The sequence below is a fragment of the Myotis nattereri genome (genome assembly GCF_964212035.1).
Source record: "Myotis nattereri genome assembly, chromosome: 5".
Classification (NCBI taxonomy): Eukaryota; Metazoa; Chordata; class Mammalia; order Chiroptera; family Vespertilionidae; genus Myotis; species Myotis nattereri.
Window position 1 is genome coordinate 17,768,892 of NC_138080.1, and position 26,938 is coordinate 17,795,829.

The 26,938-nt window shown below is 40.7% G+C and overlaps 1 pseudogene across 1 annotated transcript; it reads right to left on the reverse strand.

Moving 5' to 3' along the window:
• Positions 1 to 4,463: 4,463 nt before the first annotated feature.
• Positions 4,464 to 5,614, reverse strand: LOC308519348 (keratin, type I cytoskeletal 18-like; annotated as a pseudogene). The gene has a single exon. The product of its transcript is annotated as a keratin, type I cytoskeletal 18-like (transcript).
• Positions 5,615 to 26,938: the final 21,324 nt, after the last annotated feature.

Genomic DNA, 26,938 nt, shown 5'->3' on the forward strand with positions numbered 1-26,938 from the left:
TGTTGGTTTTCAGTCTGGCCCCTCCAATTATGGTGACTGTCTGGCTTGAGGGTCGGGGACATCTGTGGCTTCCTTGCCCTGTGATGTGGCAGAAATCTCTGTGAGATGGCCCTGCTGCCTGCCACAAAACATTTTTGCTGATGAAGAGCTTGAGGTTTCAGGTTAGGTGCTTGGTCCAGAAAAACCACAGGGAGGAAGAACATAGCAAGGACCTGGCACGTAATAAATGCTTAATAGACATTTAGCAGTTGTCACCAATGTTCTGTTGATCATTTTCTGATGTGAGCAGGTTAGTTTGGGAGTATTTTCTCAGCGAACAAATACTTCAGTGCCTGCTGCATTCAAGGCACTTGGAATTAATGTCCTGGTCTTACACCATATTAAAGGATGATTGGGAAACATTTTTTTTTTTTTAAAACAGGGCTTCTTTTAAACAGGTTAAAAGGAGAAAACCTACACAGTTTCATACATGACAAGAGCCATTTTTGGGGTAACATCTTGTCTTTTATTTTCTTTCTCATTGAATTTAATAAAATTATATAGGTTTCAGGTGTATGACTCTATAATACATCCTCTGTATACTGTATTCTGTGTCCACCACCCAAGTCAAGTCTCTTTCCATCCCCACTTATGCTCCCTTAACCCTCTCCTACCTCTCCCCACCCCCTTTCCCTCTGGTAATCACCATACTGTTATCGTGTATGAGTTTTATTTTTGTTTATTTTGCTTAATCCCTTTACATTTTTCACCCAGCCCTTAAATCCTCTGTTCTCTGTATCTATGATTGTTTCTATTTTGTTTGTTAGTTTATTTTGTGTGTTAGATTCCACATATAAGTGAAATCATACGGTATTTTTCTTTCTCTGACTGGCTTATTTCACTTAGCACCATACTCTCCAGGTCCACCATGCTGTCACAAAAGGTAAGATTTTCTTCTTTACAATTGAGTAGTTTTTCATTCTGCATATGTACCACAGCTATTTTATCCAAGCATCCACTGATGGGCACTTGGGCTGCTTCCAAATCTTGGCTATCTATATATATATAAAGGCCTAAGCGACCTAACGGCCGAACAACCAGTTGCTATGATGCACACTGACCACCAGAGGGCAGATGCTCAACACAGGTCAGTGCACTCCCACAGCCAATTTCCCGCAGCAGGCCAACCCCCCTCAGACCCCCCCCCAAACTGGCTGAGTGGTCAGTGCACTCTCACAGTCAACCTCCCATGACCAGCCAACCTCCCGCGGTCCCTTCCCCTGGCCAGCCCACTCCAATTGGCCCCGGGCCCCGATCAGGGTGGGAGATGGCCCCAATCGGCCCCAATCACTGGCTAGGCTGAGGGACCCCACCCAGGCACGAATTCATACATCAGGCCTCTAGTTGTAAATAACACTGCCAGGAACTTACGGGTACATATATTCTTTCAAATTAGTGTTTCTGGCTTCTTTGAATATATTCCCAGAAGTGGAATCATTGGGTCATAAGGCAGTTACATTTTTAATTTTTTTTTTTAATATATTTTATTGAGTTTCTACAGAGAGGAAAGGAGCGAGATAGAAAGTTAGAAACATGGATGAGAGAGAAACATTGACCAGCTGCCTCCTGCACACTCCCCAATGGGGATGTGCCTGCAACCAAGGTACATGCCCTTGACCGGAATCAAACCTGGGACCTTTCAGTCCGCAGGCCGACGCTCTATCCACTGAGCCAAACCGATTTCGGCAATTTTTAATTTTTTGAAGTAACTCCATACTGCTTCCCACAGTGGCTGCACCAGGCTGCATTCCCACTAACAGGGCATAGGGTGCCCTTTTCTCCACATCCTGGCCAACACTTGTTGTTTGTTGATAACCATTCTGACAGGTGTGAGGTGATATCTCATGGTGGTTTTAATTTGCATTTGTCTCATGATTAGTAACACTGAGAATCTTTTCATATGTCTATTGGTCATCTGTATGTCCTCTTTGGAGAAGTGTCTATTCATGTCCTTAGCCCATTTTTCAATTGGATTGTTTGTTTTTTTGGTGTTGAGTTGTATAAGTTCTTTATCAGTTTTGAATATTAACCTTTTATCAGATGTATCATTGGCAAATATGTTCTCCCATTCAGTGGGTTGTCTTTTCATTTTGTTGATGTTTTCCTTTGCTGTGTAAAACCTTTTTAATTTGATGTACTCTCATTTGTTTATTTTTTCTTATGTTTCCTTTGCCCAAGGAGATATATCAGAAAAAATATTGCTATAAAAAATATCCGAGATTTTACTGCCTATGTTTTCTTTTCTTTTTTTTAATTAAATCTTTATTGTTCAGATTATTACATTTGTTCCTCTTTTTTCCCCCCCATAACTTCCCTCCTCCCAGTTCCAGCCCGACCCTCCGCCCTCACTCCCCACCCACTGTCCTCATCCACAGGTGCATACTTTTTGTCCAGTCTCTTCCCGCATCTCCCACACCCCTTTCCCCGCCAAGAATAGTCAGTCCATTCCCTTTCTATGTCCCTGATTCTATTATGATCACCAGATTATTTATTCACTTGATTCTTAGTTTCACTTGTTGATAGATGCATGTTTGTTGTTCATAATTTGTATCTTTACCTTTTTCTTCTTCTTCCTCTTCTTAAAGGATACCTTTCAGCATTTCATATAATACTGGTTTGGTGGTGATGAACTCCTTTAGCTTTTCCTTATCTGTGAAGCTCTTTATCTGACCTTCAGTTCTGAATGATAGCTTTGCTGGATAAAGTAATCTTGGTTGTAGGTTCTTGGCATTCATCACTTTGAATATTTCTTGCCACTCCCTTCTGGCCTGCAAAGTTTCTGTTGAGAAATCAGCTGACAGTCATATGGGTACTCCCTTGTAGGTAACTGAGTTTCTTTCACTTGCTGCTTTTAAGATTCTCTCTTTGTCTTTTGCTCTTGGCATTTTAATTATGATGTGTCTTGGTGTGGTCCTCTTTGGATTCCTTTTGTTTGGGGTTCTCTGCGCTTCCTGGACCTGTAAGTCTATTTCTCTCACCAAGTGGGGGAAGTTTTCTGTCATTATTTCTTCAAATAGATTTTCAATATCTTGCTCTCTCTCATCTTCTGGCACCCCTATAATTCTGATGTTGGCATGCTTGAAGCTGTCCCAGGGGCTCCTTACACTATCTTCATATTTTCGGATTCTTTTTTCATTTTACTTTTCTGGTTGGGTGTTTTTTGCTTCTTCGCATTTTGAATCTTTGACTTGATTCTTGCGCTCCTCTGGTCTGCTGTTGGGTGTCTGTATAATATTCTTTATTTCAGTCAGTGTATGCTTAATTTCTAGTTGGTTCTTTATCACAACATCGAGGGTCTCATTAGATTTCTTGAGGATCTCACTACATTTATCGGCGGCTTCTAGACAGTTCTTAAGAGACCTTAAAAGTGTGGTTCTGAACTCTATATCCTCCATGGACAATTTTGTCCTGTTTCTTTGTCTCTGCATTTTTTATGCTTTCTTGGTGCACCCCCTAGTGGTCTTTGTGCGCAGTCTTGTTGTAGTTAAGCCTTGATTATTGTCGGCAATAGTGGGGGTGATTTGACCTCCAGGCTAACTGGCTATGAGAGTCAGCTGTGTCTGCAGTGGGAGAGCTTCTGTGCTGGATCTCTAGGGCGGTGCTAATCTAGCGTTTGCCTGAGGCTATCTGGCAAATGGCTCTGTGCAGGGCTTGGGCGGAGCGGGTCCCCGGGGATCTACAGGGTGGGCGGAGCAAGCAGTTATGGCTGCTCTCAGTTCCGTCCCTAGGGGCTCTGCCTCACAGAGTCCCAGCAAACCTCGGAGAGAAAGCTGCCTTCGAGTTCCGACTGAAGCCAGACAGTCCCGCTTCTCCCGTTTGAGTCTGGGTCCCCAGAGACTCGCCCGGATCTGGAGCTCAGAGTCTGAAACTCCCTCCCGATTGAAAACAACTACTGCGCCCTTGCCGCCAGCCTACTCCTCGCGCGCACTCCGCACCTGAGTATTTCACTTCAGCACCGCGCCTCCTCTGAGTCTGGGTATGATATTCTCTTTCCTCCTAGTTGTAGAATTTCCACTCAGCCAGCCTTCCTGTGGTTCTGGATGATGTCCGTTCCGTCTTTAGTTGTTTTTTGAAGTGGTTGTTCGAGGCAGCAATCTCCGGCGTTAACCTATGCCGCCATCTTGGTTTTTCTCTCTATGTTTTCTTCTAGGGCAGTGGTTCTCAACCTTCCTAATGCCGCGACCCTTTAATACAGTTCCTCATGTTGTGGTGACCCCCAACCATAAAATTATTTTCGTTGTTATGAAGTTGTCATACAGTTATTTTGCTACTCTTATAAATCGTGATGTAAATATCTGATATGCAGGATGTATTTTCATTGTTACAAATTGAACATAATTAAAGCACAGTGATTAATCACAAAAACAATATGTAATTATATATGTGTTTTCCGATGGTCTTAAGCGACCCCTGTGAAAGGATCATTAGACCCCCAAGGGTCGCGACCCACAGGTTGAGAACCGCTGTTCTAGGGCATCACCAAGATTGAAGTCCTTGCCTTCCTCCAGCAGGGGCGGTAGGTGGTGGTCTCAGCCTCCAGCTTGACCTTGATGTTCAGCAGAGCCTCATACCTTTGGGCCTGGCGCTGCCCCTCTGCAGGTCTAGGCCAGCACTGACGCCAGGTGCAGCAGGATCCCGTTGAGCTGTTCCATTTGCATGGCAAGGTGTTTCTCCACCTTCCTCAGGCTGTTCTCCAAACTGACCTTCAGATTTCTCCTCAAGTCCAGGTGTCCCCACGAACTGGACCCTGCATCTCAGCTCTGTGAGGGCCATCTCAGCAGCTTTTATCTCTGCATTCTGTGAGGTAACCACTGAGGTGCTCTCCTCCATGTGCTGGAATCATTACTTGTCCAGCTCCTCTTGGTTCTTCTTGGCCAATTCATACTAGATCATGTCTACCATGATCTTGCTGAGGTCCTGAGATTTGGGGGCATTCATTTTCACAGTCAACCCAGAGTTGGCAATCTGGTTTTGTAGACCATTTACTTTCTCCTCATGGTTCTTCTTCCTGAGAGCCTCAATCTCTGTCTCCAGATGCAGTCGAGTGACATTGGGGTCATCAATGACCTTTCAGAGCCTATTGACGTCACTCTCCAAACACTGGCATATGGCCAACTCTATCTCATACTTGACTCTGAATTCTTTAACAGCAAGACAGGCATTGGCAATCTGCAGAGCGATACGGGCATTGTCCATAGAACTTGCAAAGATTTGAGCCCTCGGGGTCTCAATGATCTTGAAATAATGCCCCCAGACTTTGACCTGTGGTCTCTTCCTCAGGTGTCCCAAGATTCTGTTCTCCAGTCTCTGATTATCAGCCTCAAGGCTCCTGACTCTCTCCAGGTAGGAGGCCAGGGAGACATTCAGGCATTGCATAGTCTTCTTGCTCTGGATGCTCCTTATACCCACCAGATACTTTGACATCTCCATAGCCAGACCCCCAGTTGCCCTGCACACTGGTAGAGTAACTCAGAGGGATCCAGGAGCCTGAGACCCCAGCATCTGCATAGACAGTGGCTGTGCTGCTGGCAGGCGGGCCAGGTGACCGGGCAATTGCACGGAGCCCAGATTCCATAGTTTGTGAAGAAGTTGGAGCAGGTGCTGAAGCGCCTGTTGTTGAAGGAGGAAGGCGAGAAACTGAAAGTGGGGTTCAAGCAGCAGATGAAAAGTATTTTTTGAGCTACCCTGTCACCAGTGTTTCAATGGTCAGTTTCATTTATTTTCTTTCGTTTTTACTTTTTTTAAAAAAAATGGAGCTTTGGCTGGCAGAACCACTTCACGACTTTCCTGACTGATTGAAGGGCTTTAATGTCAATCAACTGTCAGATGATGAACCTGATAAATCCAGTAAAAGTACATGGTAGGAGGGACAAAAAAAAGAGAGAATTAGAGGAAGGGAGGAAGGAAAGAAGTTAGTTTGCCGAAGTCAAGTCTATTCTCAGTTGAGACTCTCCTTGCCACTTGACCTCGGGATTTCACAATATCGGTATTTTTGTTGGGCTACAGTCACTTAGTCTCTGATATAAAAATGGCCTCCATAACTTACTCGCAGGTGTAAGAAGCAAAATGGAGTAAAGAATGTGGGTTTTGGCAAAAGACTCACCTGGATTTGATTCTAGTGCCTGTCATTTACGTCCCATAATCTTAGGCACTTTATGCAGTCTCTCTATTTCAGGTTCCTCATTCAAAATATCAGGCTTCAGACAGAGAGTGACTCTGAATGGCCATTGTGAGTCATGAACATCTCCCTCAGGGGGACTGAAATTGGTTTACCAGAGATTCATTTACGAGTTTTAAAGTGTGGACTTTGCTACAAAGTAGAATGTCTTCAGACTTCCACTTCTAAATAAGGTGAAGTAATAGATAATAGAGACTGAAGCCAAGGACTAAACCAGACAAATATATGAAACAATGGTTTTCGAGTCAATGGACATTAGATAACAAAGACAATCATCCCTGAGAGGAGGGAAACAAATGATGTGAGCCCGGCAATGACCCAGGTTAATGTCTAGGGAGAGCATTAAGGCTGCACTGCAGGAGAAGGGGCTCAGTCTGAGTTTGGAAAACAAGGCTGAGTATCTAGGGAGCAGCTAGAACTTGCCAGGAAGAGTACTTACTAGATATGAGGGAGAGACACTGCAAGGGAGCTCTAGAGTCTGATGAGGGATCCCCTGAGTCTTTGCTTTCCTATGGATCAGTGTGTGGGGGGTGGGGGGAGGGAAGGGGGGGAATGAATTACCAAATGTTCACAAAAGAACCCTCTAAAAGGAATAGAGAAAATAGTAACTGCATAGCTCACACAGAAATAAAATATTGTCTGTCCCCAACTCACAAACTAGAAAACTTACTTCATAATTAATAGCTTATCAAGTAGAAAACACAAAAGGATTTTGCCTCCATAGTAGACAATATTAGCTCTAAATTAAACACTTCACTGGTCCTGCCAACACAGCTTAAAAGCAAGACTCAAAAGGCTCAAACTGTTTCCAAGAAACTGCTTGCCCGACAAAGCTAAGGAATATTTATAAGAATAAGAATTTTGAGCACCCAACAAGGTAAAATTCACAATGTGTCCAATTAAAAATGATCAGGAATGTAAAAAGCAGAAAAATGTGACCCATAAGTTAAAAAAAAACAAAACCCAATCAGTCATAACCAACCTAGAAATGTCACAGATGATAGAGTGAGTACACTAGGACATTAAAACAGTTATAGTCCATCTATTCTAAGAGCTAGAGATAGAACTATGTTCCATAGAAACATGGAAGTTATCTTAAAAAATAATCAAACATCTAGGGATGAAAACTGTAATGTTTGAGATAAACTGAATCAAATTAATTGCATTGCAGACCAGGCATTGCAGAAGAAAAGATTAATAGACTGAAAGACATACTATCCAACATTAAAAAGAAAGTAGAAAGTGTCCAAATTAAACACAGCATCAGTGAGCTGTGGGGTAATTTGAAGTGTCCTGTGAGATGTGTAATTAGAGACTTTAAATGAGAGGAAGGCTTTGAGGAACAGAAAATATGTGCAATGAAAAAATGGTGGAAATATTTTCAAATCTGATGAAAACTGTACCTTCATAGATCTAAGAAACGCAATAAAACCCAGGCAAAAAGAAAACTACACCAAGGCATATCGTGATCAAGTTGCTCAAAGCAAGTGAGGAAGAAATTTTAAAGCAGCTAGCGAAAGAAGATATATGCATGCAGAGGAAGAAAGATAAGGGCGGCAGAATATTTCTTGCTGAAAAAATGCATAAGATACTAATGAGCAGCATCTTTGAAATACTCAAAGAATATGACTGTGTCATAGAATTCGTCCCCAGGAAAAATATCTTTCAAAAATATTTTTTAAAAAACTTTTTAAGACATACAAAATGTGAAAGAACTCAGCACCAGCATACACAGACTACAAGAAAAGTTAAATGTTTCTAAGGTAGAAAGAAAATAGTACCAGCTGGATATATGGACCTACAAAACATACTGAAGACCACTGGAAATGGTAACTATTTGGGTAAATATTTAAGTGTTTTCCTTATTACTTAAATGTGTTTAAACAATCACCGGTTTAATGCAAAAGTAACAACAATATAGAAGAAAATGGATGGCAACATGAAGCAGAAGTTGGGAGGGGAGAAATGAAAGTATTCTATGGTAAGACCCTATGCTACAAGTGAAGTTGTATCACGTAACAGCATTAGAATGAAGACTGTGATAAGTTAACACTTCACACCATAATTGGTAAAGAAAATAGAAGAACTAACCTGCTTGAGCTAATAAACAAGAAAAGGGAGAACAATGACTTAATAAAAAGAAAAAATCTAAAAAAAAAAAAGACAGAAAAAGAGAAAAAGGGTACCAATACAAGATGGGACAAATAAAAAACAATTAGCAAAGTGATATTCTTAAATCTATCTTTATCAGTAACAACATTAACTGTAAATATTATAAACACCCCCAAATAAAAAGCAGAAATTGAGAGAGTAATAACATTAAGCAACTAGAACCCTTAGATACTATTAGTGAAAATGTAAATGGACCCTCACTTTGGAAAACTCAGTTTGAAAGATTCTTTTAAAAGTTAAAACATCCACCTACCATATGATTCAGCCTATTTACTCCTAGGTATTTGCCAAAGGGAAACGAGATCACATGTCCATACAGACTTGTATATGCAGGTTCATAGCAGATCTACTTGTAATAGCTGTGCAAGGGAAATGGCCTGCATAACTTAATGTGTAAATGTCAAATTGTGGATTGTTTGTACAATATACTCAACACATGGGTGAATCGTTGCATAATTGTGCTGTGTGAAAGAAGCCAGACAAAATAAGAGTATACACTGTATTATCCCATTTGTATACCCTTCTAGTAATTTCAAATTAATCTATAATGGCAAGGAAATGAATTTGTGATTGCCTAAAGGCTGAAGGGAGGGGGACAGGAGAGAGGCTTTATAAAGGGACATGAGTGAACATTCAGGGGTTGTAGATATATGTTCATTATCTTGATTGTGATGATGGTTTCACTATCACACTAAATTGTGCACTTTAGAAATTGTGCACTTTATGTTAGTGAGCTTTCAAAAACAAAACAAAAGAGAAAAGAAGCTATGTAATTTTTACTCATGGATATATTAGAGATCAATTCATTTGTTATAGAGATCCCTATATTCTGGGGCCAATGGGGTCTATAGTTGAAGAGGAGTTTCACAAAATTCCATTTGCTCCAGCAAGAATACCTTGAAAATACCCTCCCCAGTACTTGCAGCTTTAATGTAATAACCTGTCTTAGACCCCATCATGCCTCAGTTCCATCATGCTCAATAACTGTTTTCATTGTTTCAAGATTCCTAGGTTATCATCTCCTGACTCTCATCCCCTTATGATGCTACACATACCCTAACCTTACTGTCCCCTACCCATCCCCTACCCCACACACCCTTCCAGTTTCTTCTGAAATTCTTTTTTTTAAATATATTTTATTGATTTTTTACAGAGAGGAAGGGAGAGAGAAAGAGAGTTATGAACATCGATGAGAGAGAAACATCGATCAGCTGCCTCCTGCATATCCCCCACTGGGGATGTGCCCACAACCCAGGTACATGCCCTTGACCGGAATCAAACCTGGGACCTTTCAGTCCAAAGGCCGACGCTCTATCCACTGAGCCAAACCGGTTTTGGCTCTTCTGAAATTCTTGATTTGCTACTATCAACACCCATTGTGTACTCAGCCTCTTGTCTGAACATAGTCTTTTCCTTCTTTCTCTGAGACTGGACTATCCCTTGAGAATACCTCTTTCCCGTAGCTTTCTCTATTGGTAGATATTCTCTTTCCTTTTTTATTACTCGGCCTGCGGGTGGGGTAGATATCCTTCTTGCTTCTCCTTGCCAACTTTGAGACCATTGTTTCTTTGTCTTCTTTCAACCCCAAAGTTTGCTAAAGCTCATGTCAAGAAGCTCATTATTGTCTAACTCTCCTTGTTGACTTGTGCATACATCTTTTCTGCTGACAATTTCATTTTAGTCAACAACTCATTTAAATGGTCCCTTATAGCTGCCCAGAAATCCTTCTACATTTCCACTCTTTTGTTCTCCCAGTTGATTATTTCATCTCAACTTCCAATAACTCCTCACTTCTCCTTACTCTCAGCTAATGGTTTTGCCTCTTATTTTACTGAGAATGTAGAGGCAGCCATAAAGAGAACTCCTATGTGCTCCAGTCCTAAATCGACCAGTTTCCCAGCTACAATCTCCATATGTTTTCCTCCTGATAGATGTTTCCCGTTACCATCTAAGCCAAAATTCCTACACATATCCATTGTGCAGAAGGAATTCCTTCTTTCCTACTTTGACATTGCTATAAAGTTGTTCCTGTTCTCTCCTGCCCCTCAATTTTTACTTCCCTTCTGAGTCACTTTATCAGCCTACAAGCATACTAGAATAGTTCCTACTTAAAATCAAAACTCCCCACATTCATCACCAATTATCATTCTATTTCTGCTCTTCCTTACAGCAAAATTGCCTGACTCATCTTTATTCATTGTTCCTACTTCCTCTGCCCATTCTCAAAGTCCAATCAACCTGTCACTTTCACTCCCCCAATCTTACTTTTATTTAGGTATTGATAACTACCATGATGCTAAAACCAATGGTCAATTCTCCTTTTTCTTCTTACTTTACTTTCCAGCATAATTCGACCCAGCTCTTTCCTTGAAACACCTTTTAAAACTGATCTCCAGAAACTCCGGTATTTGCTATCCTTCTCTCTGGTTGCCTACTCCTTTCAATGTCATTTGCTGGTTCCTGCTCAGCTTCTTGAACTTTAAAACTTTGACTGCATGCCCAGCCGGTGGGGCTCTGTGGTTGAGCGTTGACCTATGAACCAGGAGGTCATGGCTTGATTCCTCTTCAGGGCACATGCTAGGGTTGCAGGCTCCATCCTCAGTGGGGGATGTGCAGGAGGGAGCTGATCAATGATTTTCTCTCATCAATAATGTTTCTATCTCTCTCTTCCTCTCCCTTCCTTTCTGAAATCAATTAAAATATTTTTTTTTAAAGTTTGACTGCTCCAGTGCTCACTCCCCGGCCATCTCTTCAAGGTGATCCTACTTAGTTCCACGGCTTTAAGCACCAGGTATCTGATGATGAACCAAAATTTACAACTTCAACTTGTACGTCTCTTCTAAATTCCAGGCTTGTATACATCCAATTGCCTATTAAATATATTCACTTGGAAATTTTTAGTTGTAAGAAGTCCTAGGGATATAATGTATAGCATGGTGACTACAGTTAATAATACAGTATCATATACTTGGAAGTTGCTGAGAGTGATCTTAAGCATTCTCAACACACACACACACACACACACACACACATAGTTAACCATGTTTACTGTATGAGGTGATGGATGTGTAAATATCTTGATCTTGGTAATCATCCTGTAATGTATATGAAATCATCACATTGCACACTTTAAATATATATAATTATTTTTTTACATTGTTTCTCAGTAAAGTTAATAAATAAATAAATAAATATCTCCACTGGGCTTTAATAGGCATTTTCAATCTAACATATTAAAAGCATAGCTATTAATCATAAAAACTGCAAATTCCCCAGATTTCTTCACCCAGTTCATGGCAACTTCTTCTGGTTGCTCAGGAAGAAAAACTTGGAATCTATCCTTGAATCCTTTCTCTTTTTTTTTTTCATAAGGCTTAGTCAATCAGTTGAGAAATCCTATCATCTCTGCTTTAAAATATATCAAGTGTCTGACCACTTTTTACCCTTAAAAAATATGTCTTATTGATTTTGTGAGAGAGAGAAACATTGATTTGAGAAACACCAATCAGCCACACCTCGACCAGGATGGAACCCACAACCCAGGCATATGCCCTGATGCCTTGACTGGGAATCAAACCAGTGACCCCTCAATTCCCAGGACAAGGCCCAACCAACTGAGCAACACTGGCCAGGGTTACTTTTTACCCTTTTTAATGCTACTACCATCAGCTCTTTCCTGGATTATTGCAATCATCTTCCCCTGGTCTCCTTGTTTGCCTTCATAACCCATTAGTCTATTAAGAATATAACAGCCAGGTGAACTTTCTAGAATAGAACATAACATTCCCTTCTACTCAAAACTTAATTTTCCTGGCTAACATCAGAACTTTAAATTATCATTTGCATACGTGAACATGTGTTTGCAGGTATGTGCGTGCATGTGCATGTGTGTGCATACATTGTTGTTCACTGTTTTACATTTAGCCCATTTCTAGTTAACTACTTTAAACGGTGCAATCTATGGATAGATTTGTTGTTGTTGTTGTTGTTGCTAAGGCGGTGGTGGTAGTGACTATTTGCTTTTTTAACATAGTTAAATTGTTCCAGCATTATTTGTTGAAAAGACTGTCCTTTCTCCATTGAATAATATTGGCAACTCTTATTCTCACAAATCAGTTACTCATAATGATTGATTTTGTCAGTCAATTTTGGCTCTAAAAAGACTTAATTCAGGAAGCCTGCACGAAAGCTCCAGTATGGGGCTCCCTGTGGGGAAGCATGAGACTTGGTTGGAAGGTCTGTAAGGAGGAATCCCTAAAAGGTCAGAGGCCTCTGGGGGACCTGGCCAAAGGCGGCAGCCCCTGCTTTGACTTTTCCAAACAAGTCTGACCCCTCCCCCCCACACACATCCCAGGTGTTTTACTAGAATCTTTATGTTTAGATTTCAAAACGTCCTTGTTTGAAAGACACTACAGATACGGGTGTTTTCTCAAGGATGCTTACCCTGCTGATTGTATCTAGAGGTTAATTTTAGTTCAAGCTGTTGTGACAATAAAAGCCTATGGAAGCAGATGAACAGGGCTATTTGCTCCTAAAGCAAACTAGCCCCTTAGCTTCTCTTTCACAGAAACGTGTGTCAGAGTAATCATTCATCCGTCACTCAGGGTCTGCCGGTCAGTCCCAGCACCTCCCTATTTCATCATGGCTCAAGTTCTTTACCTTCTCATCCCACCCAGGCTTCCAGGCCTAAAAAGGAACTTTGCCTAAGAAGTGAGATTAAGGGATGTACCCAGATTACTTCTCTGACTTCTCCCATTCCTCTGACAGAGCTCCAACAGCTCTAGTCTTTTTCAGGCTTGGAAATCTCTTAATTGCTGAGCTGAGACAATTCTTCTTTAGCCAAAGGTGAATGACAAAGATTTCACAATCTAAATGGAACTCATTGTTATGACACAACTGGAGGAATTTCTAAAGGGGATAAGATCAATAATAACATTTGCAAAATTTGGCCACATTAGCCAAGAATGGTGACATTTTCTTTACAATCTTTGCATTCCAAGAAGAGACTAGTGTGGCAGCAGAACTCATGTCATGGATGAGACACTGAGTGTTTGCACATGATCTGCCTCTGAGGTCCTGAGGCTGTAGTTCTAGGCCCTCATATGCATCTTCCTTTCTAATTCTTGTGGTAATCCCATGAAGTTGTCAACATTGTCCCACTGTTGATGAGGAAAGCTTATGTGCAAAGTCCAGGCTCACACCACCACAGCATGGCTGCCAGGAGATGCAGTCCCGAAGACCAGCTCCTGAGTTAGCCTGAGCTAAATAAAATTTGGGAATTCTTTAAACCCTTTAATGGTGATCTAATGGTCCAGATTGCAAGTCAAGAAAAATGGCTATGTAGACAGACAATAGCTTACTGTCTCCCCGTACCTCTCCAGTTCAACCAAGTTGTTCTTCATTCATCTAACATGGAAGCTCTGCCCCAGACAGCATGGTCTTTTATTCTTTCCCCAGACAAAGTTTCTCAGTCTGACCTCAGTATTGTCCCCACGTGGCCCTCCTGCCTGTAAAAACCACCCTATCTTCTCTGTGCCTTTAATGACTATATTCACTACTGAACTTCCTCTCTCAATCTTGTCTCTATCACTACATGACCACTAGGACCTGTCAGCACACGTGTAGCTCAGATGTTGCTTTAATAAATATAGTAGCTATTATTTTCTCTGTAGCAACCAAGTGCCAGCACTGTCCTAAGCACTTTGTTTACATTTGTTTTGTTCACACGATAGCCTCTCAAAGAAGGTATTTTTATCTTCCTTTTATTGATGAATAAATTAAGGTGCAGAGAAATTAAGTTACTTAGAAATAGCTGGAGAGTTGATGTTCAAACCCAGGTCTGACTTCCAAGTCTGATGTTTTTTCTAAGTTTTAAGCCTGTTTGAACATATCAGAGCACCTGGGGATGGTCCACCAGAAATCTATTGGCAGGAAAAACATTTCCTAAGGGAAAAGCAAACTAGAGTACACAAGAGAAAATCATGAACACGAGGCCAGGATAGAGAAGAGAGACAACGTCGAGTTCTGCCATGAGTCTGTTTCTCCTATTGTCTTGCCGCCCTCCCCCTGGGGCAGTGTGCCTGCGACTTCAGGAGGGGAGATGAATCTGTGGATGGCTAGATTAGGAGCTTTGACCCAATATTTTCCCAGCAAGGTTTGATTTTGTTTTTATTTTTGTTTTTTGTTAATCCTCACCCACAGATACATTTTCATTGATTTTTAGAGAAAGTGGAAGGGATGGGGAGAGACACGGAGAGAGAAATATTGCTGTGAGAGACACACATCTATTGGTTGCCTCCCCCACGTGCCCCAACCAGGGCCGAGGATGGAGCCTGCAACTGAAGTACATGCCCTTGACCAGAATCAAACCCGGGAACCTTCAATCCAACGGCCCATGCTCTATCCACTTAGCAAAATCAGTTAGGGCCCAGCAAAGTTTTGTTTTGTTTTGGGTTATTTTTGTGTGTTTTATTTATTTATTTATTTAACAGCTGGAGGGACAGAAGATGAAACGTGTAGGGTTAATCCAAATTGACAAATGTCATTTGGCATCTACTACATTCAGGCATTTTGTAAGGTGCTAGGATCATGGCGCCATTGGCAAGTTTGAGCAGGCAGATGGGAGTAGATGGGAAAGCTATGCATCACATGGATCTTCACTTGCTTCTTGTGCTCAGAAGTGAGAGCCTTCTTATTACTCGTCTGCCCAGTGTGGGCATCTTTTAGTAATTCATGCAAAGGCATTGTACATGGTAACACTGCCTTTACTCACTGCCCTGTCCCTCACCAAAATTAACTAAAGATGAAAAGATGTTAGAGGTACCTGAATATGAAGTCGTGGGCTAGGAAAATACTGCTCTGCTAGATTATGCTTTGGCCCTACATTGCCTCTACCATTTTATTTCCCCGGAAATTGATTTACATCATTGTTTGTTTTGCCTTCTCAGATGAACAGTAGAAATCTCTATAGGTTTGCACATGATGAGTATAACTGAAATTGATCCGTACATTCATTCTTCCTAGGAACAGTACAGTTAGGATGCTCTAAAAATACATTCTTCGATTCATTAAAATAAACTTCTTAAGAGTGTAACAAACATGAACATAATTATCTCTAGGAAGAAATTTTCCTATATGTCCTAAGAAGAAGCAAACAAGAAGGAACTGAGAGACTGAGCCAAAAAAGCTAAGGAAAGAGGAGGTGAGTTGAGTTGGAGTTTTAAAAAAAGCAATAGAAAACAGAAGTTAGAAAGAAGGAAGGAAGATATTTATGTCATAACACTGTACCATTCATATTAATTTTAAAAGAAAAATAACTTTCTTTTACCACCGTATGTGCCAACATCATGTGAGATAGTGTCATATACTGAGGGCAATGACAGTACAAGTTAAATAAAGAATTGGCTGAGTTCATGACTGTGAACTTAGCACTTTGATATCCAAGGAAGAGCTAGAAAATTAGGCTCTCAGAAGTCCCCAAGTTGGAGAATCTGGATTATAAAATAAGGCTCTAGGAATTCTCTACTACCACATGTGATAGGGCTAAGATGACAGATGAGTATATTCTCAAAGATATGGAGCATTCTATCTGAAACTAGGCCATTGATCACTTCAAGATGAGCATGAATCCAAGGGTACATTTTAACTCCATATGCACCAAATAGTGTCACTCTGTTCCTTGACCTTTACTGCTCTTCTGATCCTAAAGGCATGATGTAAGGAGTGAAGATAGTACCTTTTATCCACACCAGTGAAAGAAGAAATACCCAAGTTATACTGACTACCTACTATGAAAGAAATTAGCAAGAATCAGCACACTATTATAATAAGGTTCACCACTTTTCACAAGATGATTTGTGAGAGGAACTGATAAAATTACAGTGCCACCAGAGGCTCTTTCAGTGATTGAGCCTAATAAGCAGCAGGCAGGTGGAGACAGGCAGAGGTGGATCTCAAGGTTCCTTGGGATTTTGGCTACTGCCCCCTGGGCCTGGTGCTGTTAAAACCCAGCCTTGCTGGCTGATGTGGCTCAGTGGTTGAGCATTGGCCCAGGAACCAGGAAGTCACTGGTTCAATTCCCTGTCAGGGCACAAGCTCAGGTTGCAGGCTCAATCCCCAGTGGGGAGCATGCAGGAAGCAGCGAATCGATGTTTCTCTCTCATTGATATTTCTATCTCTCTATCCCTCTCCCTTCCTCTCTCTAAAAAGAATAAAAACCTATAAAAAAATATTTTCCAAAAAAAACAGCCTTGGTGCACTGCTTGATCCCTCCTGCACACACCCGGGCCCAGCAGAGGCAGCCACAAACTGTGCATCGATTTGTAGCTTCAAACAGGTTGCTTAGGGCTAGTCACAGGCAGCGTCTGACATTGGCCCGCAGCACAGTTTCTCCCAAAAGGCCCAAATATCAATGATGACATCAGTGCAGGACTCATTTATCCCCACAAGTGGCACATCCAAGGGGAGATCTCAGCAGGTGCCAGACTCTGCTGAGTCAAATTCCTCTCTGTGTGGTCAGCACCTGCACAGCAGCGCCTTCACTGTGGTTAGGGTCGATCCTCACAGTTAGCCAGCCTGAGTGTTGACTCCAGGTACTAATGGGCCAATAGCAATTAGACTCAATTACAACAGGAAGGCCTACATAAGCCGTGCAAGGGACACTCCTAGAACTCCCAGCGCAGGTGATGAAGGAAATTGCACCACGAGTCCCACAGGACACCTATGACATAAGGCCACCCTACCAAGACTGAGAGTCATAGCAGATCAACCTAATACAGTAAAACCTTGATATAATGGGCTAATTCAGGCTGGGGGGGTTATTATGTAACAGCTGAAAGTCTGTTACATAATAAAGTAGGTTTTCCAAATGTGTATGGTAAAAAATTGGCAAATTAGTTTACCTGTTTTTACTTATGTAGACACGTGTGTGTAATTAAAATTAAGTATGTATGAAAAGTTTAATTCCACAGAAAAGCTTTCTATATATATTCCTGTAATTTTAAATTTATGTTGAATAGTCTAGTAAATGTGTGCATTTCACCAGTCAGCATTTCACAAATAAACAAATGCACACAGGTAGGGCGTGGCTTAGCACACATCGGAACATCTGCCAGCACATAATAAAACTGCTGCAGAAAGTCAAAACACACAACAGAACCAATTACTTCCTGTGCTGCAGTGTGACCATGCGCTAATCATTCACTGAACATTGTTTACAAGCAGTGACTCTTGGATTTAAATATGTATACTAGCCCTGGCCAGTTTTCTCAGTGGTTAGAGTGTCAGCCCACAAACCAAAGGGTCATGGATTTGATTCCCAGTCAAGGGCACATACCTTGATTTCAGATTCAATCCCTGGCCCTGTTGGGATGGACCAGGAAGCCCCAATCAATGTGTCTCTTTCACATCAATGTTTCTCTCTCTTCCCATCTTCCCTCTATTCCACTCTCTCTAAAAATCAAAGGAAAAAATATCTTCACTCTTCAGGTGAGTATTAAAAATATAAATAAATAAATATGTAGACTAGCCCTAGCTGGTGTTTCTAAGTGGTTACAGCATTGGCCCATACACTGAAGGGTCGCAGGTTAAATTCCCGGTCAAGGGCATATACTTGGGTTGCAGGTTTGATACCCAGCCTCAATTGGAGCATGTGTGGGAGGCAACCAATTGATTTGTCTCACTTGCATCAATGTTTCTCTCTCTCTCTCTCTCTCTCAAAAACATCAATCAAAAAAATATCTTCAGGTAAGATTAACAAAAATAAATAAATAAATGGACTATAGTTATAGATATGTAATATTTACTTATGTCAGCAAAATTACTACAGTATTTTTCCAACATATGGCCTATTAGCTAAAATTTGTTTGAAATAACAGTGAATTAATAACAAAAAATAACCTATTAATTTAATTATAAGCAAATCTTGATTAAAAGCATTATTAAATTAATAGGATGTTAATTTTCATATATGACATACAGACCAGAAACTTTGTCTGTTAAATCAATGTCCACAAAATCAACTGTACACAGAAATGAACACAAAGAGTCTGCCAAAATGGGGAGACAAAAAACATGCCCCAAATCAAAGAACAGGATAAATCTCTAATATAAGAGCTAAATGAAATAGGGGCAAGCAATTTACCAGATATAAATTTCAAAAGAATGGTTATAAGGATGCTCATGGAACTTAGTGAGAACTACAAAGAATTTAGTAGAACTATAGCAGCATGAAAATGACTTCAATACCGTAAAAAGGAACCAGTCAGAAATGAAGAATACAATATCTAAAATGAAGAATACACTAGAAGAAATAATAAGTTGGATGAAGCAGAGTATCAAATCAGTGATTTGAAAGACAAGGTAGCATATCATACCCAATCCAAGCAGCAAAAAGAAAAAAGTATTTTAAAAAATTAGGATAGTTTAAGAAAACTTTGGACAACATGAAGCATACCAACATCTGTATCATAGGGGTACCAGAAGGAGAAGAGACAAGCAGGGAACTGAGAACCTATTTGAAGAAATAAAGACTGAAAACTTCCCTGACCTGGTGAATGAAAATGACACACAATTTCAGGAAGTACAGAGAGTCCCAAATAAGATGAACCAAAGAGGTTCACACCAAGACACATCATAATTAAAATGGCAAAGGTTAAAGACAAAGAGAGAATCATAAAAGCAGCAAGAGAAAGACAGTTAGTTGCCTACAAGGGAGCTCCCATAAAACTATCAGCTGATTTCTCAACAAAAACATTTCAGGCCTGCGGTGATTGGCATGAAACATTTAAAGTGATGAGAAGCAAGAACCTATAACCAAGACTACTTTACCCAGCAAAGCTATCATTTAAAATTGAAGGAGAAATCAAGAGCTTCCCAGACAATAAAAAGCTAAAGGAGTTCATTACCACCGAACCAATATTACAAGAAATGTTAAAGGGTCTTCTTTATGAAGAGGAAAAAGATAGAGAAGGAGGAGGAAGAGGAGGTGGAGGAGGAGGAGGAGGAGGAGGAGGAGGAGGAGGAGGAGGAGGAGGAAAAAGAGGAACATAGTTAAAAGAATCAAATGGCAATAAATACATGCCTATCAATAATCACTTTAAATATAAATGGTTAAATGCTCCAATCAAAAGACATAGGATAGATGAGTAGATAAGCAAATGAGACCCATATATATATGCTGTCTACAAGAGACCCACTTCAGAAGGAAAGGTACACACAGAGTAAAAGTAAAGGGATAGGAAAAGATATTTCAGACAAAATGAAATTTTGTAAAAAGCTGACAACCTAGACTTATATCTGACAAAATAGACTTTAAAACAAAAGCTATACTGAAGGACAAAGAAGGACACTACATAATGATAAAGGGAGCAATCCAACAAGAAGATGTAATCATTGTAAACATTTATGAATACAACATAGGACCAACTAAATATGTAAATCAAATCCTGCCCTGGCTGGTGTGGCTCAGTTGGTTGAGCATTGTCCCATGCACCAAAAGGTTGCCAATTTGATCCCCATTCAGGGCACATGCCTGGGTTGCGGGCTTGATCCCCAGTAGGGGGTATGAGGAGGCTGCTAATTGATATTTCTCTCTCACATCTGTGTTTCTCTCTTTCCCTCTCCCTTCCTCTCTCTCTAAAATCAATAAAAACATTTTTTAAAATATGTAAAACAAATCTTAATGGGTATAAAGGGAGAGATAGTAGGGGATTTTAACACCCCATTGACATCAATGCATAGATCTTCCAGACAGAAAATCAACAAGGAGACAGCAGCCTTAAATGACACAGTAGATCAGATATATTTGATGTCTTCAGAGCATTTCACTCCAAAGAAACAGAATATAATATTTTACAAGTGTGCACAGAGCATTTTCTAGGATACATCATATGCTGGACACAAAACAGTCTCAATAAATTTAAGAAGATTGAAATCATATCAAGCATCTTCTCTGACCATAATGGTATGAAACTAGAAATCAACCACAAGAGAAAAAAAGAAAACACCTGAAAAACATGCAAAGACATGGAGGTTAAATAGCATGTTACCAAACAATGAATGGATTAACGAGATCAAGAAAGAAAAGTGAGTGTCCATTTATATTTTCACTAATAGTATCTAAGAGTTCTAGTTGCTCAATATTATTACTCTCTCGATTTCTGCTTTTTACTTGGGGGTGTTTATAATATTTACAGTTAATGTTACTGATATGGATAGATTTAAGTATATCACTTTGCTAATTGTTTTTTATTTGTCCCATCTCGTATTGGTTCCCTTTTTCTCTTTTTCTGTCTTCTTTTAGATTTTTTCTTTTTATTAAGTCACTAGAGGCCCGGTGCACAAAATCTATGCACAGGTAGGGTCTCTAGGCCTGTCTGGCAATCACGGCTGATCTGTGGGGCAACCAGCAGGGTGATGGGGGCCCCCACTCGCACCCACCTTGGCTGGCCTTGCACCTCCCGCTCAGTCAGGGCCTGCCAACTGGGGGCAGCTCCTGCATTGAGTGTCATTGTGCGTCATAGCGACCGGTCGTTACGCAGTTCAGCCGATTTGCATATTAGGGTTTTATATAGATAGATTGTTTTCCCTTTTTTTTTTTTTATTAGCTCAACTGTTTTATCATTTTATTTTCTTTACCACTTATGGTGTGAAACTTTAACTTATTACAGTCTTCATTCTAATGCTGTTATGTAATAAAACTTCACTTATAGCATAAAGCCATAGAATACTTTAATTTCTCCCCTCCCAATCTCTGCTTCATGTTGCCATCCATTTTCTTCTATATATGTAATAAACCCCATGAGTCTTTGTTGTTATTTTTGCTTTAAACAGATGATTGTTTAAACACATTTAAGTAATAAGAAAAAAACTTAAATATTTACCCAAATAGTTACCATTTCCAGTCATCTTCATTATGTTGTGTAGATCCATATTTCCATCTGGTACTATTTTCTTTCTTCCTTGGGAACATTAAACATTTCTTGCAGTCTGCATTTTCTGGTGCTGAGTTCTTTCACCTTTTATATGTCAGAAAAAGGGATTTTTTTATGTTTTGGTGAGGTTTTTTAAAATATATTTTTATTGATTTCTGAGAGAAAAGGAGAGGGAGAGAGAGATAAAAACATCAGTGATGAGAGAGAATCATTGATTGGCTGCCTCCTGCACACTCACACTGGGGATTGAGCCACAACCCAGGCATGTGCCCTGACCAAGAATTGAATGGTGACTTCCTGGTTCAGTCAACACACAACCACTGAGCCATGCCAGCCGGGCTATTTTTTTGTTTTGGAAATATATTTTTACTAGGTATGAATTCTATGAAACAGTTTTTGTGTCTGTGTATTTAAAAGATGCTGCTCATTAGTATTTCATGCATTTTTTTCAGCAAGAAATATTCCACCAGTGGTACATCTACACAATGGAATGCTATGCTGTGGTAAAAAAGAAAGAATTCTTACCATTTGCAACAGTATGGATGGAACTGGAGAGTATTATGCTAAGCGAAATAAGCCAATCAGAGAAAGATAAATATCACATGATCTCACTCATTTATGGAATATAATGAACAACCTAAAGTGATTAACAAAAACAGATCCAGAGACAGAAAAGCATTGATCAGATGGTCAAACCTCAGGGGGAAGGTGGGGCGGGGGGGGGGGGGTGGGGGGGTGGCAGGTGGTGTAAGGGGGAGAGATCAACCAAAGGTCTTATATGCATGCATATAAGCTTAACCAATGGACACAGACAACAGGGGGTGAGGGCATGAGTGGGAGGGTGGGGGGGCAATGGGGGGATAAGGACACATATGTAATATCTTAATCAATAAAGAAAAATTATTTTAAAAATAAATAAATAATAGAAGCAAAAAAATAAAATAAAAGGAAAAAGAAATATTCCGCCATCCTTATCTTTCTTCCTCTGCATGCATACATCTTCTTTCTATAGCTAGTTTAAAATTTCTCACTTGCTTTGAGCAACTTAATTATGATGTGCCTTAGTATAGATTTCTTTTTGCCTGGGTTTTATTGAGTTCCTTAGATCTATGGAGTTATCGTTTTCTTCAGATTTAAAAATATTTCCACCATTTTTTCATTGCACATTGTTTCTGTTCCTCAAAAGCCCTCCTCTCATTCAAAGTCACTAATTGCACATATCAGACACTTCAAGTTATCCACAGCTCACTGATGCTGTGTTTAATTTTGACACTTTTTACTTTCTTTTTACTGTTGTATAGTATGTCTTCTGGTCTATCAATCTCGTCTTCTGCAATGCCTGGTCTGCAATGCAATTAATTTGATTCAGTTTGCTTTTTATCTCAAACATTAGTTTTCATCCCTTGACATTTGATTACTTTTTAAGATAACTTCCATGTTACTATGGAACATAGTCCTATCTCTAGCTCTTAGAATAGATGGACTATAACTGTTTTAATGTCCTAGTGTACTGACTCAATCATTTGTGACATTTCTGGGTTGGTTATGACTGATTGGGTTGTTTTTCTATTTTTTAGTTATGGGTCACATTTTTCTGATAATTTTACATTCCTGATAATTTTTAATTGGACACATTGTGAATGGGGCCAGCCTGGGTGAAGGGCTAAGGGCCGTTTTCAGGTTGGCCAAGCCCCCCAGCAACGGAAGCTCCCAGCCTCTCCTTTTTTCTTTTTGGGTGCTCAAAATTCTTATTTTTATAAATATTCTTTAGCTTTGTCTGGCATGCAGTTTCTTGGAAACAGTTTGAGCCTTTTGAGTCTTGCTTTTAAGCTGTGTTGGCAGGACCAGTGATGTGTTTAATTTAGAGCTAATATTGTCTACTATGGAGTCAAGAACCTTTTGTGTTTTCTACTTGATAAGCTATTAATTATGAAGTTTTCTAGTCTGAGTTGGAGACAGACAATATTTTATTTCTGTGTGAGCTATGTAGTTACTATTTTCTCTATTTCTTTTAAATCGATCTTTCATGACTGTTTGGTAGTTCATTCTCTCTCTCTCTCGCTCTCGCTCTCTCTCTCTCTCTCTCTCACACACACACACACACACACACAAACACACACACTGATCCATAGGAAACTGAAGACTCAGGGGATCCCTCATCAGACTCTAGAGCTCCCTTGCAGTGTCTCCCCCTCATATCTAGTAAGTACTCTTCCTTCAAGTTCTAGCTGCTCCCTAGATACTCAGCCTTGTTTTCCAAACGAACATTGGGTCCCTTCTCCTGCACTGCAGCCTTAACGCTCTCCCTACACTTTAATCTGGATCATTGCAGGACTCACGTCATTTGTCCCCTCCTCTCAGGGATCACTGTCCTGTGTTGTCTACTGTCCATTGACTTGAACACCATTGTTTTATATATTTGTCTGGTTTTGCCCTTTGCTTTCATCTGTATTATTTATTACTTCATCTTATTTGGAAGTGGAAATCTGAATACAATCTCCTTGTAGAAAAATCCATGGTTTAAAATTTGTTAATGAATCTGTGGTAAGCCAATTTCAGTCCCCTTGAGGGAGCTGTTCATGACTCACAATGGCCTTTCCAGGTCACTCTCTCTGAAGCCTGATATTTTGAATGAGGAACCTGAAATAGAGATAATAAGTAATTAGCTAAGGTTACAAGACGGAAATGACAGGCACTAGAATCAAATCCAGGTGAGTCTTTTGCCAAAGCCCACATTCTTTACTCCATTATGCTTCTTACACCTGCAAGTGAGTTATGGAGGCCATTTTTGATATCAGAGACTAAGTGACTGTAGCCCAACAAAAATACCAATATTGTGAAATCCCAAGGTCAAGTGGCAAGGAGAGTCTCAATTGAGAATAGACTTGACATCGGCAAACTAACTTCTCTCCTTCCTCCCTTCCTCTTATTCTCTCCTTTTTTCCCCTCCTACCATGTACTTTTACTGGATTTATCAGGTTCGTCATCTAATAGTTGATTGAGATTAAAATCCTCTAATCAGTCTGAAAGGTGGTGAAGTGGTATTGCTAGTCAAAGCCCCATTTAAAAAAAAAAGAAAAACAAAAGAAAATAAATGAAACTGGCCATTGAAACACTGGTGACAGGGTAGCTCAAAGATTACTCTTCATCTGCTGCTTGGACCTCACTTTCAGCTTCTCGCCTTCCTCCCTGAACACCATGAGCTTCAGCACCCCCTCCAACTTCTCCACAAACTTCGGAGCCCAGGGCTTTGTGCAATAGCCCAGCCACCCGGCTGTCCAGCCAGCATCTATGCAGGTGCTGAGGTTTTGGGCTTCTGGTTCTCTGTGTCTTACTCTGCCAGTGTGCAGGGCAACTGGGGGTCCCAGGGCCTGGCTACGGAGATGACACGGCTCTGGTGGGCAATAGGGAGCATCCAGAGAAAAAGGGAGACTATGCAATGCCTGAATGACTGCCTGGCCTCCTACCTAGAAAGAGTCAGGAGCCTTGAGGCTGATAATCAGAGACTGGAGAGCAAAATCCAAGAACACCTGGAGAAGAGAACCCAGGTCAAAGACGGGGGCATTATTATTTCAAAACCATCAAGTCCCTGAGGGCTCAGATCTTTGCAAGTTCTGTGGACAATGCCCATATTGCTCTGCAGATTGCCAATGCCCGTCTTGCTGCTGAAGACTTCAGAGTCAAGTATGAGACAGATCCGGCCATGCACCAGTGTTTGGAGAGTGACGTCAGTAGGCTCTGAAAGGTCACTGATGACCCCAATGTCACTTGACTGCAGCTGGAGACAGGGATTGAGGCTCTCAATAAGGAGCTGCTCTTCTTGAAGAAGAACCACAGGGAGAAAGTAAATTGTCTACAAAACCAGATTGCCAACTCTGGGTTGACTGTGCAAATAAATGCACCCAAATCTCAGGACCTCAGCAAGATCATGGTGGACACTGTGGCTGAGAAGAGAGTCTGTTTCTAGAGCATCAATAACTAACTGTCTCTACACATCTTAAGAGATCATTACATATTTTATAAAACCTTACTTATTTTAGTTTAAGGTACTAGGAAAACAAAATACATGGCTCATAACACTTCAACATGAAGAAAGTGTAGGTTGGGAAATCAAACCAATAAGAAGCTAATCTGAGTCCCAGGAGGGAAATCCCTGGTTTAGAAATTGGTGCAGGAGTCAGCAACCTCTCCCAGGCGTGGCAACGGGAAACATGCTGTGATTTGTTTAGTGACATGGTGGCCAAAGCTATGGAGAGTCATGTGCAAGCATGTGCATGGACACGGGGAAGACCCACCCAGCCAATGCACCAATTTTTAAATTAATCTCTTCTCACTCCTTCCCGTTACAACCCAAGTCTTCAGGTTTCTGCAGAGCTGAGAGCCTGAGTCCTGCTCAGCTTTCTTCTAGCGTGTCCCCTATCGCTGGAGCAAGCAGGTTCTCAGTGAGACAATGTTTACCACATAGAGCATAGTGTCTGGAACACGAGAAGATATTTCAATAAACATGGTTAGCACCTGTGAGGCAACTGTTGACTGGCTAATTTGTCCTTTCACCTTGACATGCTTGGAAAGATCTCAACAAGGACTTGGCATGTCTCTTCAGAAAGCTCCCAGTCCCTGAACTGAAGGGTGTAATAACAGAAAGGAGACCACATACTGACTTGCAGTCATGCTACTGGATGAAAACTGGCCAGGGAGGATAGCTAACTCAAACACAAAGAATTTCTAAGCCACAGGAATCTCCTAAGATTTCGTGTGTGAAACCAGTTTTCTAGATGGCCATTCTGTGGGAAAGAAGGAAAGAATGTAGTTGGTAAGTTTGTTGGTTATTCTTGACCCCAATTCTCATTGGGGCTATGACTCTATAAATAATCTATTAATGTGGAAGAAGTGTATCATTTTGTAAAAACAAAACTGAAACACAACAGAAATAGAAATCAAGGAGCTGATTTGCGTGTTCTTTTGCCCTACCAAAGAAAGGCAAGAGAGAGGGAGAGAGGGTTCTTTCAAAATGTAACCTTCTCTGATTCTTTTGAAACATGGTTTTCTAACTGTTAAGATTTATGAATAACTATTGAAGGGTCACCTATCGAGTAAAGTAAACTATGCAAATTCGTTTTCTATTGCTCCATAACAAAACATCCCCAAATTTACCAGCTTCAATCAATAAACATTATTTCACAATTTTTGTGGGTCAAGGATTTGGGAGTGTTTTGCTGGGTCTCTCATGAGGTTGCATTCAAGCTCTTGGTGGGGGGGCTGCTGTCTTTGGTGCCCGCCTGGCTCTTGTGGAGCCACTTCTGAGCTGACCTTGCGGTTGTTGATTAGAGGGGTTAGTCCTTCACTATGTGGGCCTGTCTATAGAATCGCTCACAAAATGGCTTCCCCAGAGCAAGTGACGAGAGAGAGAGAGAGAGAGAGAGAGAGAGAGAGAGAGAGAGAAGGAGAAAGAGAGAGAGAGAGAGAGAGAGAGAGAGAGAGAGAGAGAGAGAGAGAGAGATTATTTTGGGAGTGACATACAATCGCTTCTGCTGAGTGGTATTGGTCACAGTGATCAGTGTGGGAGGAAACTGCCCAAGCATGCAAATACCAGGAAGTGAGAGTTTTGGGGACCAAT